Raw genomic sequence first — 17125 nt, 5'->3', positions numbered from 1 at the left:
AACTACAGCACCAGAATTGTACTGCTGAAGCAAGTCCGTTTTTTGGCATTTTTACGACAGGGTCCCCCCTTACGACATTTTAGCAAAAAATGTTTTTCTTAAAAAATGCATTTTCTTACATTTTCTTACATTTACGGGTTTAGTCGGGACTCCTGATGACGTTTTGAGAAATCTCCTACAACTACAGCACCAGAATTGTGCTGCTGAAGCAAGTCTGTTTTTTGAATTTTTTTTTTGTAGAAAAAAAAGTTTTCCCAAAAAAAGCATTTTATGCCATTTTTAGGTTTTGTAGGGACTCCTGATGACGTTTTGAGACATCTCCTACAACTACAGCACCAGAATTGTACTGCTGAAGCAAGTCAGTTTTTTGGCATTTTTACGACATTTTAGCAAAAAATGTTTTTCTTAAAAAATGCATTTTCTTACATTTTCTTACATTTACGGGTTTAGTCGGGACTCCTGATGACGTTTTGAGACATCTCCTACAACTACAGCACCAGAATTGTGCTGCTGAAGCAAGTCTGTTTTTTGAATTTTTTTTTTGTAAAAAAAAAGTTTTCCCAAAAAAAGCATTTTATGCCATTTTTAGGTTTTGTAGGGACTCCTGATGACGTTTTGAGACATCTCCTACAACTACAGCACCAGAATTGTACTGCTGAAGCAAGTCAGTTTTTTGGCATTTTTACGACAGGGTCCCCCCTTACGACATTTTAGCAAAAAATGTTTTTCTTAAAAAATGCATTTTCTTACATTTTCTTACATTTACGGGTTTAGTCGGGACTCCTGATGACGTTTTGAGACATCTCCTACAACTACAGCACCAGAATTGTGCTGCTGAAGCAAGTCCGTTTTTTGGAATTTTTTTTTGTAAAAAAAAAGTTTACCCAAAAAAAGCATTTTATGCCATTTTTAGGTTTTGTAGGGACTCCTGATGACGTTTTGAGACATCTCCTACAACTACAGCACCAGAATTGTACTGCTGAAGCAAGTCCGTTTTTTGGCCTTTTTACGACAGGGTCCCCCCTTACGACATTTTAGCAAAAAATGTTTTTCTTAAAAAATGCATTTTCTTACATTTTCTTACATTTACGGGTTTAGTCGGGACTCCTGATGACGTTTTGAGACATCTCCTACAACTACAGCACCAGAATTGTGCTGCTGAAGCAAGTCCGTTTTTTGGAATTTTTTTTTGTAAAAAAAAAGTTTTCCCAAAAAAAGCATTTTATGCCAATTTTAGGTTTTGTAGGGACTCCTGATGACATTTTGAGACATCTCCTACAACTACAGCACCAGAATTGTACTGCTGAAGCAAGTCCGTTTTTTGGCATTTTTACGACAGGGTCCCCCCTTACGACATTTTAGCAAAAAATGTTTTTCTTAAAAAATGCATTTTCTTACATTTTCTTACATTTACGGGTTTAGTCGGGACTCCTGATGACGTTTTGAGACATCTCCTACAACTACAGCACCAGAATTGTACTGCTGAAGCAAGTCCGTTTTTTGGCATTTTTACGACAGGGTCCCCCCTTACGACATTTTAGCAAAAAATGTTTTTCTTAAAAAATGCATTTTCTTACATTTTCTTACATTTACGGGTTTAGTCGGGACTCCTGATGACGTTTTGAGACATCTCCTACAACTACAGCACCAGAATTGTACTGCTGAAGCAAGTCGTTTTTTTGGCATTTTTACGACAGGGTCCCCCCTTACGACATTTTAGCAAAAAATGTTTTTCTTAAAAAATGCATTTTCTTACATTTACGGGTTTAGTCGGGACTCCTGATGACGTTTTGAGACATCTCCTACAACTACAGCACCAGAATTGTGCTGCTGAAGCAAGTCCGTTTTTTGTAATTTTTTTTTGGAAAAAAAAAGTTTTCCCAAAAAAAGCATTTTATGCCATTTTTAGGTTTTGTAGGGACTCCTGATGACGTTTTCAGACATCTCCTACAACTACAGCACCAAAATTGTACTGCTGAAGCAAGTCCGTTTTTTGGCATTTTTACGACAGGGTCCCCCCTTACGACATTTTAGCAAAAAATGTTTTTCTTAAAAAATGCATTTTCTTACATTTTCTTACATTTACGGGTTTAGTCGGGACTCTTGATGACGTTTTGAGACATCTCCTACAACTACAGCACCAGAATTGTGCTGCTGAAGCAAGTCCGTTTTTTGGAATTTTTTTTGGTAAAAAGAAAGTTTTCCCAAAAAAAGCATTTTATGCCATTTTTAGGTTTTGTAGGGACTCCTGATGACGTTTTGAGACATCTCCTACAACTACAGCACCAGAATTGTACTGCTGAAGCAAGTCCGTTTTTTGGCATTTTTACGACAGGGTCCCCCCTTACGACATTTTAGCAAAAAATGGTTTTCGTAAAAAATGCATTTTCTTACATTTACGGGTTTAGTCGGGACTCCTGATGACGTTTTGAGACATCTCCTACAACTACAGCACCAGAATTGTACTGCTGAAGCAAGTCGGTTTTTTGGCATTTTTACGACAGGGTCCCCCCTTACGACATTTTAGCAAAAAATGTTTTTCTTAAAAAATGCATTTTCTTACATTTTCTTACATTTACGGGTTTAGTCGGGACTCCTGATGACGTTTTGAGACATCTCCTACAACTACAGCACCAGAATTGTGCTGCTGAAGCAAGTCCGTTTTTTGGAATTTTTTTTTGTAAAAAAAAAGTTTTCCCAAAAAAAGCATTTTATGCCATTTTTAGGTTTTGTAGGGACTCCTGATGACGTTTTGAGACATCTCCTACAACTACAGCACCAGAATTGTACTGCTGAAGCAAGTCTGTTTTTTGGCATTTTTACGACAGGGTCCCCCCTTACGACATTTTAGCAAAACATTTTTTTCTTAAAAAATGCATTTTCTTACATTTTCTTACATTTACGGGTTTAGTCGGGACTCCTGATGACGTTTTGAGACATCTCCTACAACTACAGCACCAGAATTGTGCTGCTGAAGCAAGTCTGTTTTTTGAATTTTTTTTTGTAAAAAAAAAGTTTTCCCAAAAAAAGCATTTTCTGCCATTTTTAGGTTTTGTAGGGACTCCTGATGACGTTTTGAGACATCTCCTACAACTACAGCACCAGAATTGTACTGCTGAAGCAAGTCCGTTTTTTGGCATTTTTACGACAGGGTCCCCCCTTACGACATTTTAGCAAAAACTGTTTTTCGTAAAAAATGCATTTTCTTACATTTTCTTACATTTACGGGTTTAGTCGGGACTCCTGATGACGTTTTGAGACATCTCCTACAACTACAGCACCAGAATTGTGCTGCTGAAGCAAGTCTGTTTTTTGAATTTTTTTTTGTGAAAAAAAAGTTTTCCCAAAAAAAGCATTTTCTGCCATTTTTAGGTTTTGTAGGGACTCCTGATGACGTTTTGAGACATCTCCTACAACTACAGCACCAGAATTGTACTGCTGAAGCAAGTCGGTTTTTTGGCATTTTTACGACAGGGTCCCCCCTTACGACATTTTAGCAAAAAATGTTTTTCTTAAAAAATGCATTTTCTTACATTTTCTTACATTTACGGGTTTAGTCGGGACTCCTGATGACGTTTTGAGACATCTCCTACAACTACAGCACCAGAATTGTGCTGCTGAAGTAAGTCAGTTTTTTGGAATTTTTACGACAGGGCCCCTTACGACATTTTAGCAAAAAATGTTTTTCGTAAAAAATGCATTTTCTTACATTTTCTTACATTTACGGGTTTAGTCGGGACTCCTGATGACGTTTTGAGACATCTCCTACAACTACAGCACCAGAATTGTGCTGCTGAAGCAAGTCTGTTTTTTGAATGTTTTTTTGTAAAAAAAAAGTTTTCCCAAAAAAAGCATTTTATGCCATTTTTAGGTTTTGTAGGGACTCCTGATGACTTTTTGAGACATCTCCTACAACTACAGCACCAGAATTGTACTGCTGAAGCAAGTCCGTTTTTTGGCATTTTTACGACAGGGTCCCCCCTTACGACATTTTAGCAAAAAATGTTTTTCTTAAAAAATGCATTTTCTTACATTTTCTTACATTTACGGGTTTAGTCGGGACTCCTGATGACGTTTTGAGACATCTCCTACAACTACAGCACCAGAATTGTGCTGCTGAAGCAAGTCTGTTTTTTGAATTTTTTTTTGTAAAAAAAAAAGTTTTCCCAAAAAAAGCATTTTATGCCATTTTTAGGTTTTGTAGGGACTCCTGATGACGTTTTGAGACATCTCCTACAACTACAGCACCAGAATTGTACTGCTGAAGCAAGTCCGTTTTTTGGCATTTTTACGACAGGGTCCCCCCTTACGACATTTTAGCAAAAAATGTTTTTCGTAAAAAATGCATTTTCTGACATTTTCTTACATTTACGGGTTTAGTCGGGACTCCTGATGACGTTTTGAGACATCTCCTACAACTACAGCACCAGAATTGTGCTGCTGAAGCAAGTCTGTTTTTTGAATTTTTTTTTGTAAAAAAAAAGTTTTCCCAAAAAAAGCATTTTATGCCATTTTTAGGTTTTGTAGGGACTCCTGATGACGTTTTAAGACATCTCCTACAACTACAGCACCAGAATTGTGCTGCTGAAGCAAGTCCGTTTTTTGGAATTTTTTTACGACATTTTGCAAAATATTTTTTTTCCCGTAAAATATGCATTTTCTTCTAATTTCTTCCATTTTCGGGTTTTGTCGGGACTCCTGATGACGTTTTGAGACATCTCCTACAACTACAGCACCAGAATTGTGCTGCTGAAGCAAGTCCGTTTTTTGGAATTTTTACGACAGGGTCCCCCCTTACGACATTTTAGCAAAAAATGTTTTTCGTAAAATATGCGTTTTCTTACATTTTCTTACATTTACGGGTTTAGTCGGGACTCCTGATGACGTTTTGAGACATCTCCTACAACTACAGCACCAGAATTGTGCTGCTGAAGCAAGTCTGTTTTTTGAATTTTTTTTTGTAAATAAAAAGTTTTCCCAAAAAAAGCATTTTATGCAATTTTTAGGTTTTGTAGGGACTCCTGATGACGTTTTGAGACATCTCCTACAAAAAAAGCAAGTCCGTTTTTTGGAATTTTTTGTAAGGGTCCCCCCTTACGACATTTTAGCAAAAAAATTGTTTCGTAAAATATGCATTTTCTTCCATTTTCGGGTTGTGTCGGGACTCCTGATGACGTTTTGAGACATCTCCTATAACTACAGCACCAGAATTGTGCTGCTGAAGCAAGTCCGTTTTTTTGAATTTTTTTACGACATTTTAGCAAAAAAAAAATTCCGTAAAATATGCTTTTTTTTACGATTTCTTACATTTACGGGTTTAGTCGGGACTCCTGATGACGTTTTGAGACATCTCTTACAGTTGCGCCTAATGTAATGAACAAGTTTGGTTGAGCTTACCCACCTCGAGGCTATTTTATTTGGTACATGGTGTAATTATAAGTGTGAGCAGTAGATGGCAGTCAAACATAAGAGATACGTGTAGCCTGCACTATGATGGGTTTTAAGTAAACAACAGCAACATTTTAAATGTTCCGTTGAAAATATAGAACATTAGACACGGCGCTCAAAAATCCATCAAAATGTTTTAGCACGACTTTGGTCAGCTATGAAGCCGCACCGCTTGAAGGATTGTCGGCGCATTAAACATACGACTATTATTATGGTGTGTGTATAAGGTAAGACATTATCTGGCGTTTTGTTTCGCAATATTATGCAACTTTTCTTAACTTCTGGTACCTGCTGATCTGTACTTGGGATCTGCATGAGTCCTGAAAAATTGTGTGTCCGCCTTTGTAGTTAATAAGCTTCTTCTTTTTCTCTATCTTCTTGTTATTCATCCTCCGCTGTTGCCATTTCTAATATAAAGTAGTGTCAAGTTCTCACTTATATCTGTCAGTAAACTTGCCATGAAAGCGCTAAAACATACCGGTGTAGTGAGTTTACATTATTCACCCAAGGAAGTTTACCGTAATTTCCGGACTATAAGCCGCACCTGACTATAAGCCGCACCAGCTAAATTTAGGGGAAAATACAGATTGCTCCATATATAAGCCGCACCCGACTATAAGCCGCAGGGTTTTGATGTGTAATTAGCGTAGTATATAGGGGTTCCTGCTACCACGGAGGGGATTGTCGGGACAGAGATGACTGTTTGGGAACGCAAAGCGTCCCATTTATTAACAATAAATCTTTCAATCATTCAATCAAACTTTCACATCTTTGACATGGCGAACAGCATTCGTGCAGAGTACAAATAATTAGGGATGTCCGATAATGGCTTTTTGCCGATATCCGATATTCCGATATTGTCCAACTCTTTAATTACCGATACCGATATCAACCGATGCCGATATCAACCGATATATGCAGTTGTGGAATTAACACATTATTATGCCTAATTTGGACAACCATGTATGGTGAAGATAAGGTACTTTTTTAAAAAATAAAATAAAATAAGATAACTAAATTAAAAACATTTTCTTGAATAAAAAAGAAAGTAAAACAATATAAAAACAGTTACATAGAAACTAGTAATTAATGAAAATGAGTAAAATTAACTGTTAAAGGTTAGTACTATTAGTGGACCAGCAGCACGCACAATCATGTGTGCTTACGGACTGTATCCCTTGCAGACTGTATCGATATATATTGATATATAATGTAGGAACCAGAATATTGATAACAGAAAGAAATGGGGGAGGGAGTTTTTTTGGGTTGGTGCAATAATTGAAAGTGTATCTTGTGTTTTTTATGTTGATTTAATAAAAAACAAAAAAACAAAAAAACGATACAGATAATAAAAAAAACGATACCGATAATTTCCGATATTACATTTTAACGCATTTATCGGCCGATAATATCGGCCTGCCGATATTATCGGACATCCCTAGTGCAAAGTAATACAAAGTGCTCGCCTGTACGTTATCAAAATAACCAGCCTACCGGTATATGAAAAGTCAGTCTTTAATCATTGTGTCATCGTCTTCCTCCTGCGTACTAAAACCACCGAAATCCTCTTCGTCGGTGTCGGAGAAGAACATGCCGTAAATAAGCCGCACCCTTGTATAAGCCGCAGGGACCAGAACAAGGGGAATAAGTAGCGGCTTATAGTCCGGAAATTACGGTAGTTATTAGAGAGTTCCGGTTGAACGGTTTTTCACGGGACACATTTCCGGTGTGGTTGTTTCCGGATGAGGAGATGCTGCTCCATTATTGATTTGATTTTATTTCGTGTAGACCGCAATATGACTCAAGTAAACAACACCAACATTGTATATGCTCCATTGAAAATATAGAACATTACACACGGCGCTCAAAAATCTATCAAAACGTTTTAGTAGGACTTTGGTCAGCTATGAAACTGCACCGCTTGATGGATTGTACTGTGCTTCAACATAGGAGTATTATTATGGTGTGTGTATAAGGTAAGACATATTTTCTGGTGTTTTGTTTTGCAATATTATGCAAAAGAAACTTTTCTTACCTTCTGGTACCTGAAAATTTGTGCAGGTCCGCCTTTGTAGTCCGTGCCGACACCGTAGTCGATAAGCTTCTTCTTTTTCTCCACCTTCTTGTTATGGGACATCCATCCTCTGCTGTTGCCATTTCTAATAAAAAGCAGTGTAAAGTTATTACTTATTTCAGTCAGTAAACTCGCCATGAAAGCCCTAAAACATACCGGTGTAGTGAGTTACCATTATTCACCCAAGGAACTTTAGTTATTAGAGTTCTGGTCGGACGGTTTTTCACGGGACACATTTCTGGTGTTGTTGTTTCTGGATGAGCAGATGCTGCTCTGTTATTGATTGAAGTAAAGTCTGAATGTCATTAAAACAGTTAGCTCCATCTTTTGACACTTCACAACAAAGATGACGGGGAGAAGACGCTGCCGAAGGTGAGCCACGTAAATAAGACCGCCCACAAAACGGCGCACCCGGAAGCGGCTTGAAGATGATGTGTAAAACATCATCTATGCAACATTTTGAGCAAAGAACCACCATTACATGTTATGTAGACCCCAAGGAAGTCTTTTACATTTAGAAAAAAATATATATATTATGACTCCTTTAATGCGCCTTATAATCCGGTGCGCCTTATATATGAAAAAAAGATCAAAAATAGACCATTCATCGGCAGTGCTCCTTATAATCCGGTGTGCCCTATGGTCCGGAAAATACGGTTATGCTTTATATCAATATTTGTGAGGATGTTTACCAATTTATCTAGGCCAGAGGTGTCAAACTCATTTTAGATCGGGGGCCACATTGAGAAAAATCTACTCCCAAGTGGGCCGGACTGGTAAAATCACGGCACGATAACTTAAAAATAAAGACAACTTCAGATTGTTTTCTTTGTTTAAAAATAGAATTTCTCAAAAATAAACAAATCATGTTGTTTTTTTACACTTACATGTTGCAGTTAATAGTGTTCTACCTTTAATTGTCGTTATTTATACTTTCTGAATAAATGACGTGATAATGTTCATCAGTCAACTCATTGGTGTTCATTTTCAATCTAACAAGATTTTTAAAAAAATATCAAAATCAAATTACAGGATGTTATTTATGCAGTTTGCTAATTTTCTTCGACTGTTGCACTAACATCATGTGTTTTATTTTTTTTGTACATACTGTATGTAGCATCATCTACAAAGATACAAAGAATTGCCATTGCCACATCTAGTGGACACATTCAAAACAGCAGTTTCTTTCATACAAAAATTTCAGCTCATTTGTATACTTAGCAAATTCATCCGGATAGAACCTGTTCACGGGCCTGATCCGTTTCATCCCAGCGATCGTATTTGTCACGTTTCATGTGTCAGGTAAAGCGCAATGAATGACTCCGCTTCCTAGTGTAAGAGTGAGCTTTTAGAAGTGTGCCATGACAGCAGACTCTCTAATCGGTGATTAAAACAGCTGAAAAAAAATCAAGTCTTCCAGAGATGGGCACAGTCTACACTACCTGCTGTCTGAGGCGAGTGCACAGCATCCTGCGTGACCAACAACACCCTGCTCCTCACCTGCGGCCCTCAGGTAGAAGGAACAGGTCTATACGTGCCAGGACAACTTGCCAACAGCTCGTCTGTATCCTCAGGCAGTGACCCTCTCTCACATCCCACCCATGAACTGCAACGTCTAATTATCACTTCTATTGATCTGCCCTTTATACTGTACACTGCATCCGGAAAGTATTCACAGCGCTTCATTTTTTGCCACATTTTGCTATGTTACAGCCTTATTCTAAAATGGTATCAATTCATTTTCGTCCTCAAAACTCTGCGTTTCTGGGTGTTGTTGATAAATGCAACAACACCCAGAAACGCCGCTGGCTTCGCTCGGCCCGAGCTCATCTAAGATGGACTGATTGGTTGGAATCTGCGCTTTTGCATGATATACTAGTTACTACGGTAATCTTCTCAGAAAGCACGTAGTCTCAAAGTTGTATTTGTGTTGGTACTGCATCAAAAAGCGACATCAGTGTGTAAAGGATATCACCACATGGACTCAGGAACACTTCAGAAAACCACTGTCAGTAACTACAGTTCGTCGCTACATCTGTAAGTGCAAGTTAAAACTCCACAATGCAAAGCGAATGCCATTTATCAACAACACCCAGAAACGCCGCCGGCTTCGCTCGGCCCGAGCTCATCTAAGATGTACTGATGCAAACTGGAAAAGTGTTCTGTGGTCTGACAAGTCCACATTTCAAATTGTTTTTGGAAACTGTGGACGTCGTGTCCTCCGGTCCAAAGAGGAAAAGAACCATCCGGATTGTTCTAGGCGCAAAGTTGAAAACCCAGCGTCTGTAATTGTATGGAAAACTTGTTTTGTTTTGTTTTTAATGTATGTTTTTATTGTTTTGTTTTTTAATGTATTATATTCTGTTTTTATATGTTTAAATGGATCTGAAGGTCTGCAATAAAGATTGATGATATGGGGGTGTATTAGTGGGTAACTTACACGTTTGTGAAGGCACCATTAATGCTGAAAGGTACATACAGGTTTTGGAGCAACAAAAGTTGCCATCCAAGCGACGTCTTTTTCATGGCCGCCCCTGCTTATTTCAGTAAGATATCGCCGAGCCACATTCTGCACGTGTTACAACAGCGTGGCTTCGTAGTAAAAGAGTGCGGGTACTAGACTGGCCTGCCTGTAGTACGAACTGTGCTCTGTAAATAAACTCGCCTTGCCGACCGTTTTCTGTCGTGGACAACGACAATTTCAATAAACTACAAGTTAAAAAAAAGGCATGAACATTTCCCTCTTTTGGGTATTGAAAAAATGTATCGAACGGCGCCGCTCAAGTACCGATCCATACCAGACTGTGAATTTTGTGCATCGTTCGTGGCACCCTTTGTGTTTACGCGTTTCATGGGTCAGGATTGCACCACCTAACGCATTTTTGATACATGGTTACTATGCAGTGTGTGTGTTATTCACTATGACAATGACAATAAATGCATTGAACTGAATACAAATCATGTTCGAGTAAATGAATACTTCTCTGATTTGAGGGCGAAGGCTTGTTCATGTGTCCTGTGATGAACTGGCGGCCAGTCTAGGGTGTAGGCCGGGGGTCAGCAACCCGCGTCTCTTTAGCACCGCCCTCGTGGCTCCCTGGACCTCTTTCAGAGATGTGTGAAGATGGAAAAAGATGAAGAACATTTTTATTTAAATATATTTTCTGTAGGAGAACAAACATGACACAAACCTTCCTAATTGTTAGAAGTCCCACTGTTTATGTTAAACATGCTTCACTGATGAGAGGATTTAGCAAGCACTGTTTTGTCCTACTAATTTCAGCGATCCTTGAACTCATTGTTGTTTGTTTACATGTACAACTTTCTCCGACGCTGCCACAGAAAGACGTGTTTTATGCCACTTCTTCTTTGTCTCATTTTGTCCACCAAACGTTCTACGCTGTGCGCGAATGCACAAAAGGTGAGCTTTGTTGATGTTATTGACTTGTTGGAGTGCTAATCGGGCATGTTTGGTCAGAGCATGACTGCAAGCTAATCAATGCTAACATGCTATTTAAGCTAGCTGTATGTACATATTGCATCATTATGACTCGTTTTTAGGAATATTTGAGCTCATTTAATTTCCTTTACTTATGTCCTCTGTGCATTTCATTTATATTTGCATGTCTCATGACACATTATCTGTACGTAATATTGGCTGCATTTCTGATAGTTGTTTGTGCGCCATGTTGTTCCAGACCACAGCAAACGTTACCCAGCTTGTAAAGATTGTAATAAATCCATTAGAAGAAGACACCCTGCCTTTTCCTTTAACTTGGACACACACATTTATACCTTTGACCCTTATGAGCCAGTCATTTCCAGAAGTTATCTCATCATGTGAGAAGCCTCCATTTAAATAACATATTATTCTGTTATCTTAATGGATTAAAAATGAACACCAATGAGTTGACTGATGAACATTATCACATCATTTAATCAGAAAGTATACATATCGACAAATAAAGGTAGAATACTATTAACCGCAACATGTAAGTGTAAAAAAAAAAACAACAACATTATGATTTGTACATTTTCAGAATGTGCTTGCTCTATTTTTAACAAAGAAAAAAACAAACAATCTGAAGTTGTCTTTATTTTTAAGTTATCGTGCCTTGATTTTACCAGTCCGGCCCACTTGGGAGTAGATTTTTGTCCATGTGGCCCCCGATCTAAAATGAGTTTGACACCTCTACATTAGAACTTACGAATAATGGATTGGTAGGTTCATCGTAGCCAGCCTTGTGTATTATTCTAATGACCCTTTTTTCAAGTTGAATTATTGAGCCTGTGTTTGTTCTATAAACATTTCCCCAAAGTTCAACACAGTATGTTAGATATGGAAAAATAAAAGAATAATATAACTACAGATGCAGCTATCGAATATTTTAGTAATCGAGTATTCTATCGAATATCCCGATCGATTAATCGAATAAATCATAATTTTGTTTAATTATACACGTTAAGATGTGCCCTCAATTATTGTGGTTGGCCTAATCGTCTTATTTCCTAAAACGCCTGTTTTCATTATTGAAGGCTGACACGCACAGCTAAAAATGTGTATGTGCTAATAAAAACAGGTGCGCTCACAGCCCTATGTGCTGTGTGGTGTGACCGCATAAACAAAGTTCTTGTCTCTCGTGCGTTTTTGATGATTATCATACGGTGCCGTTTAAACGTTTTCTAAACTGGAGCGTACTTAAAAGAGCGGTGTCGTGCAGTGCAAGGGGGGGATGATCTGTGACGTAAACACGCTGTGCAACACCTAAACAGTCTGTGCGAAACGTGAGCTTTGACTACTGTTTAGTGAACCAGGCAAAATGCCGTAAAAAAAAATATATACGACACCTCGAGGCAGCAACTAAGGCTGAAACGACGCGTCGACGTGGTCGACGTCATCGGTTATGTAAATACGTCGACGCCGTTTTTGTGCGTCGACGCGTCGCATAATTACGTCACACTACCGTCATGGCGGAGCGCAAAGCAGACTGTGCGAGCGAGGGGAAAAACGCACGCCAAAAGTCGTCAAAAATGTGGGAGTATTTCAATACACAGCCTAATAATGTTGTTGTATGCACACTGTGTCGAGCGTAAATGGCCTATCATAGCAGCACAACGGCTATGAACGAACATTTGAAAAGAAAACCATCAACCATCAACTAGTCAATCGTCCGCGTTAGCATACGTTGTCATCATTACACAAAAACATGAATGTGTCATTTGTATCTGCTAGGGGTGTAACGTTATGTGTTTTGTATTGAACCGTTTCGGTACGGGGCTTTAGGTTCGGTACGGGGGTGTACCGAACGAGTTTCTAAGCTAAAGCTAACTTTAGCTGCTAAAGTCTTAACAAGTTGCTTTGCTCCTTCTGCGGCTGCCTCTGTCTCAGCACGCAGCATTGTCCCACCCACACAACCATCTGATTGGTACACACGCAGCATTGTCCCACCCATACAACCATCTGATTGGTACACACGCAGCATTGTCCCACCCACACAACCATCTGATTGGTACACACGAAGCATTATCAGCCAATCAGCAGTGCGTATTCAGAGCGCATGTAGTCAGCGCTTCAGCGTCGAGCAGATAGGTGTTTAGCAGGTGAGCATCAGGCAGCGGACTCTCCCCAAATGATAATAAACACCTCCCAGTCAACTACTAGTAACATCACTATGAGCCCGTTGACCTACTAGAAACTTAAACTGCAGCTCAGCTCACTCGCAGTCCTGGCTTGAGGTGAAGGCTAATTACCTCTCAGTTCCAGCCACATCGACCCCTTCTGAGCGCCTATTTTCAGCTGCTGGGAATATTGTAAACAAGAAAAGAAGCAAAGCAAGTAGACATGCTAACCTTTCTTCATTACAACTGTTAGTCACTCACTGGAATGAGTAGAATTGGTTACTGTGTACTGTGTTGGACTGGATGTTTATTTTGCACATTTTAAAAGCAATACTTAACGTTTACAGTGCTCCAGAATATTTAGATTGGCACTTTTTTGTATTGATGTTTATCTTTATTTTTGCACATTTTAGCAAATAAGCAATACTTTCACTTTTGTTGAAATGTTTACAGTGTTACAGAATATTTCGTTTTGCACTTTTTTGTATTGGATGTTTATCTTTATTTTTGCACATTTTAAAGCAAAATAAGCAATACTTTTACTTTTGAAATGCTTAAGATTTGCACTGGATGTTTACTTTTATATTTGCACATTAAAAAGCAAATAAGCTACTTTTAATTTTGTTAAATGTTAAAAGTTTTAAATGTTTACATTGTTACAGAATATTTTGTCATGTTGTTGTCAATGTTGACTGAGTGGCCATACTTTTTTTTTTGTAAATAAAAGCCATGCCTTTTGAAAAAACTGGCCTACTTTTATTTTTTCATCTTCATTTTAAATAAAATAAAATAAAAAATAATCGGTAAAAGGAAAAATAATCTATAGATGAATCGAAAAAATAATCTATAGATTAACTGATTAATCGAAAAAATAATCTATAGATTAATCGATAGAAAAATAATCGTTAGCTGCAGCCTTAGCAGCAACAATTCCTCGAATGTATTTTGTAATCGAATTACTCAAGGAATCATGTGCAGATATCTCTTATTCAGCATGTGTCTTACTTTATATAAAGAATAGCAATGGATTTGGATGTTTTTAGAATAGAATAGAAAGTACTTTATTGATCCCTCGGGGAAATTCAGCACCACAGTTCGCTCACAATAAAAATAAACACTAAGGTATTTTTTACATGTGAATAATATAAATACAGTCTATTATACAGCATTATTCACTTGTGAATAATATAAATACAGTCTATTATACACAGTGTTGGGTTAGTTACTGAAAACCAGTAACTAGTTACAGTTACTAGTTACTTTATTTCAAAAGCAACTCAGTTACTAACTCAGTTACTTACACCAAAAAGTAATGCGTTATTGTGAAAAGTAACTATTTAGTTACTTGTTTTTTTCTTCTTCTTTTTTTAAAGCTACCATTAATGCCCTTTAAGCCTTCATTTAAGTACTGTTATTGCACTGGAGAATAATACAATCTGTTGATCAGCGCTAGGAATTTTCAAAATGGGGTCCCAGGGACCCCATCAAGTCATAAAAATGGGGTCCTACAGTACATTTTTGGGGTCCCACTTTTTGGTAAGCGTTTTGACAACAAAAAAGATAAACGTATGCATTATCCTGTTATATCTCACATTATATATTGTGTTTTGGAAAAAGGTTGTCATAAACGTTACTTAATTCATAAAAAAAAAAAAATAAAGAAAACAAATTTGTATACATATAATGTATTCAGTTATAAACATTCATTCACTTTCTTCTTTCCTTCATGGATCTAAACTTTACCGCTGCTGGTAGTTTTTTCTATGTTTTTATTGAATAAGTTGTAGGTGTATTTATTTCAGTATAAAAGTGTAAAAAGTGTTTTGCTTGGGTCATGAAATGATGATAATGGTGTGCCAGGGCATACAAACATTTTATATTTAACGCTTAAATCTCTGGAGTCTACATCAACTTCAGATCTATCCCTCATTTCAAAATGTTTTAGTTATGTTGTTTTTTTGTCTGTTTGTTTTCCGCCCTTTTTTGTCAAACAAAACTATGTTTTTAATGGCAAACACACAAAATATGCAAAATCTTCCACCAAAAATATTTTTCAAAGTGGAATATTGGATGTGAAGTAATGGGAACCTTGGATAGGTCAATAATTCATAATAACATTGATTTTGATTCAATATTATGTTTTGAGCAATGACAGTTTGAAATAAATTGATTAATGTGGACCCCGATTTAAACAAGTTGAAAAACTTATTGGGGTGTTACCATTTAGTGGTCAATTGTACGGAATATGTACTGTACTGTGCAATCTATTAATAAAAGTCTCAATCAATCAATCCACTCCCTCGCTCTCTCTGTCCCTCCCTCACGAATGCTGCTGCGTGTGCACAATTACTTTGGTTTTTAACCCCATCTTAACCCTGAACGTACATTGAAAATATACGCAACCCTGCCGGACATTTGAGGCATTTAAGAAACTCCGCCCGGACAGCCCCGCAAAGGAAGACACATGGTCAGTCTAGAATATCTCCATGTTAAGAAACTCGGCTTCAGCTCCACCATGATGTCTTGTAAGTAAACACAGACACGCCCCCCCGCCCCCCACCCCTCTCCACACCCACACACAGACACACACACACACACCCACACACAGACACACACACACACACACACACACACACACACACACACACACACACACACACACACACACACACACACACACACACACACACAGCGCCTCTTCTCTTGTCCCCGTTGTGACACAGGAAGAATTAAGTTAAGTTCAAGTTAAAGTACCAATGATTGTCACACACACACTAGGCGTGGTGAAATTTGTCCTCTTTATTTGACCCATCCCCTTGGGGAGCAGTGGGCAGCAGCGGCGCCGCGCCCGGGAATCATTCAGAAGGACGACACTGCAACTCTCCAATAACACACACTCAGATCTTCTGTTTTTAGCCGATACTACATAAGAAATGACATCAAATAACGCAGTAACGCATCATGTAGTAACGGTAACTGAGTTACTGAATATAAAAAATAACGTGTTAGACTACTAGTTACTTTGTAACGCGTTAGTCCCAACACTGATTATACAGCATTATTCACATGTCAATAACATAAATACAGTCTATTATACAGCATCATTCACATTTGAATAATATAAATACATTTAAGCACAGTTAAGTACTGTTTTCCCTTTAACATCACCAATGAGTTTGACATTTGAAGTTAATTGCTGACATGAATGGACTTTTCCAGCATATTATGTGTGTATGACTTTCACCTGTGTAATAGAATGACTTCATGCAACTTTTCTCGGAGGACAATTGAACACTCACCTACCGAAAATGCAAACTTCGTCGCTGCTCGGTGACCTTCGTCTAGCGGCAGAATGTCTCTCTCGTCGTGTTGATCTAAATGAGAAGGAATGAATGACATTGGAACAAATAACAGCGCTGACATGATAGGAGGCGTGTTAGCTAGCAACCTGTTGTATTCTGATGACGTGCTAGCGTCACTTCCGCTGGGACGAGACCAGAGCGGTTACAAAACGTGACTTTCATTTATAATAATTGAATGGTGTGTGTTCAAATAACCCTCCTCGGCCTTATAGTTGTTACAAGTCGCGCTGTTGACATCTTTTCTTGGGAAATGGAGTCGACTCCAGGGGTCTTTCCGCGGGCTCTGCCATTTTGAAATATGACGTCACGACGCGACGTCATCACCACCCGGAAGTGTGGATCTTCTTCTTCTTTTGTTTTTATAGCTGGTTGGCAAGCAACCTTCTGGTGTGCATTACCGCCACCTACTGACATGGAGTGTGGACCACTTCTAGAGATCACCTTAGCACAGACCTGGGCAGATGAACGTCCGGGGGCCACATGCGGCCCCTTAAGCTTTTCAATCTGAATAATATGAATAACATCATTAAAAGTTCAGTTAAAGTGCCAATGATTGTCACACACACACACACTAGGTGTGGCGAAATTATTCTCTGCATTTGAACCATCACCCTTGATCACC

At 38.3% G+C, this 17125-nt stretch overlaps 1 long non-coding RNA gene across 3 annotated transcripts; it reads right to left on the bottom strand.

The window, feature by feature from the left end:
* Positions 1–7486: 7486 nt before the first annotated feature.
* Positions 7487–16771, bottom strand: LOC133643627 (uncharacterized). 3 transcript variants are annotated; one of them, XR_009824714.1, is made up of 4 exons: positions 16590–16771; positions 16441–16515; positions 10503–10627; positions 7487–7795 (listed from the first exon to the last, which is right to left on the bottom strand). It is a non-coding gene; the product is annotated as an uncharacterized LOC133643627 (long non-coding RNA). The 3 variants fall into 3 exon arrangements; XR_009824713.1 differs by having other exon boundaries at positions 7487–7775; XR_009824715.1 differs by having other exon boundaries at positions 7487–7775; positions 16445–16515.
* Between the last annotated feature and the right edge of the window lie 354 nt (positions 16772–17125).

Source organism: Entelurus aequoreus, linkage group LG26 (assembly GCF_033978785.1).
Source record: "Entelurus aequoreus isolate RoL-2023_Sb linkage group LG26, RoL_Eaeq_v1.1, whole genome shotgun sequence".
Classification (NCBI taxonomy): domain Eukaryota; kingdom Metazoa; phylum Chordata; class Actinopteri; order Syngnathiformes; family Syngnathidae; genus Entelurus; species Entelurus aequoreus.
The sequence above is the reverse complement of the archived record's forward strand: the minus strand, read 5'-3'. Positions and strand labels throughout refer to the sequence as shown.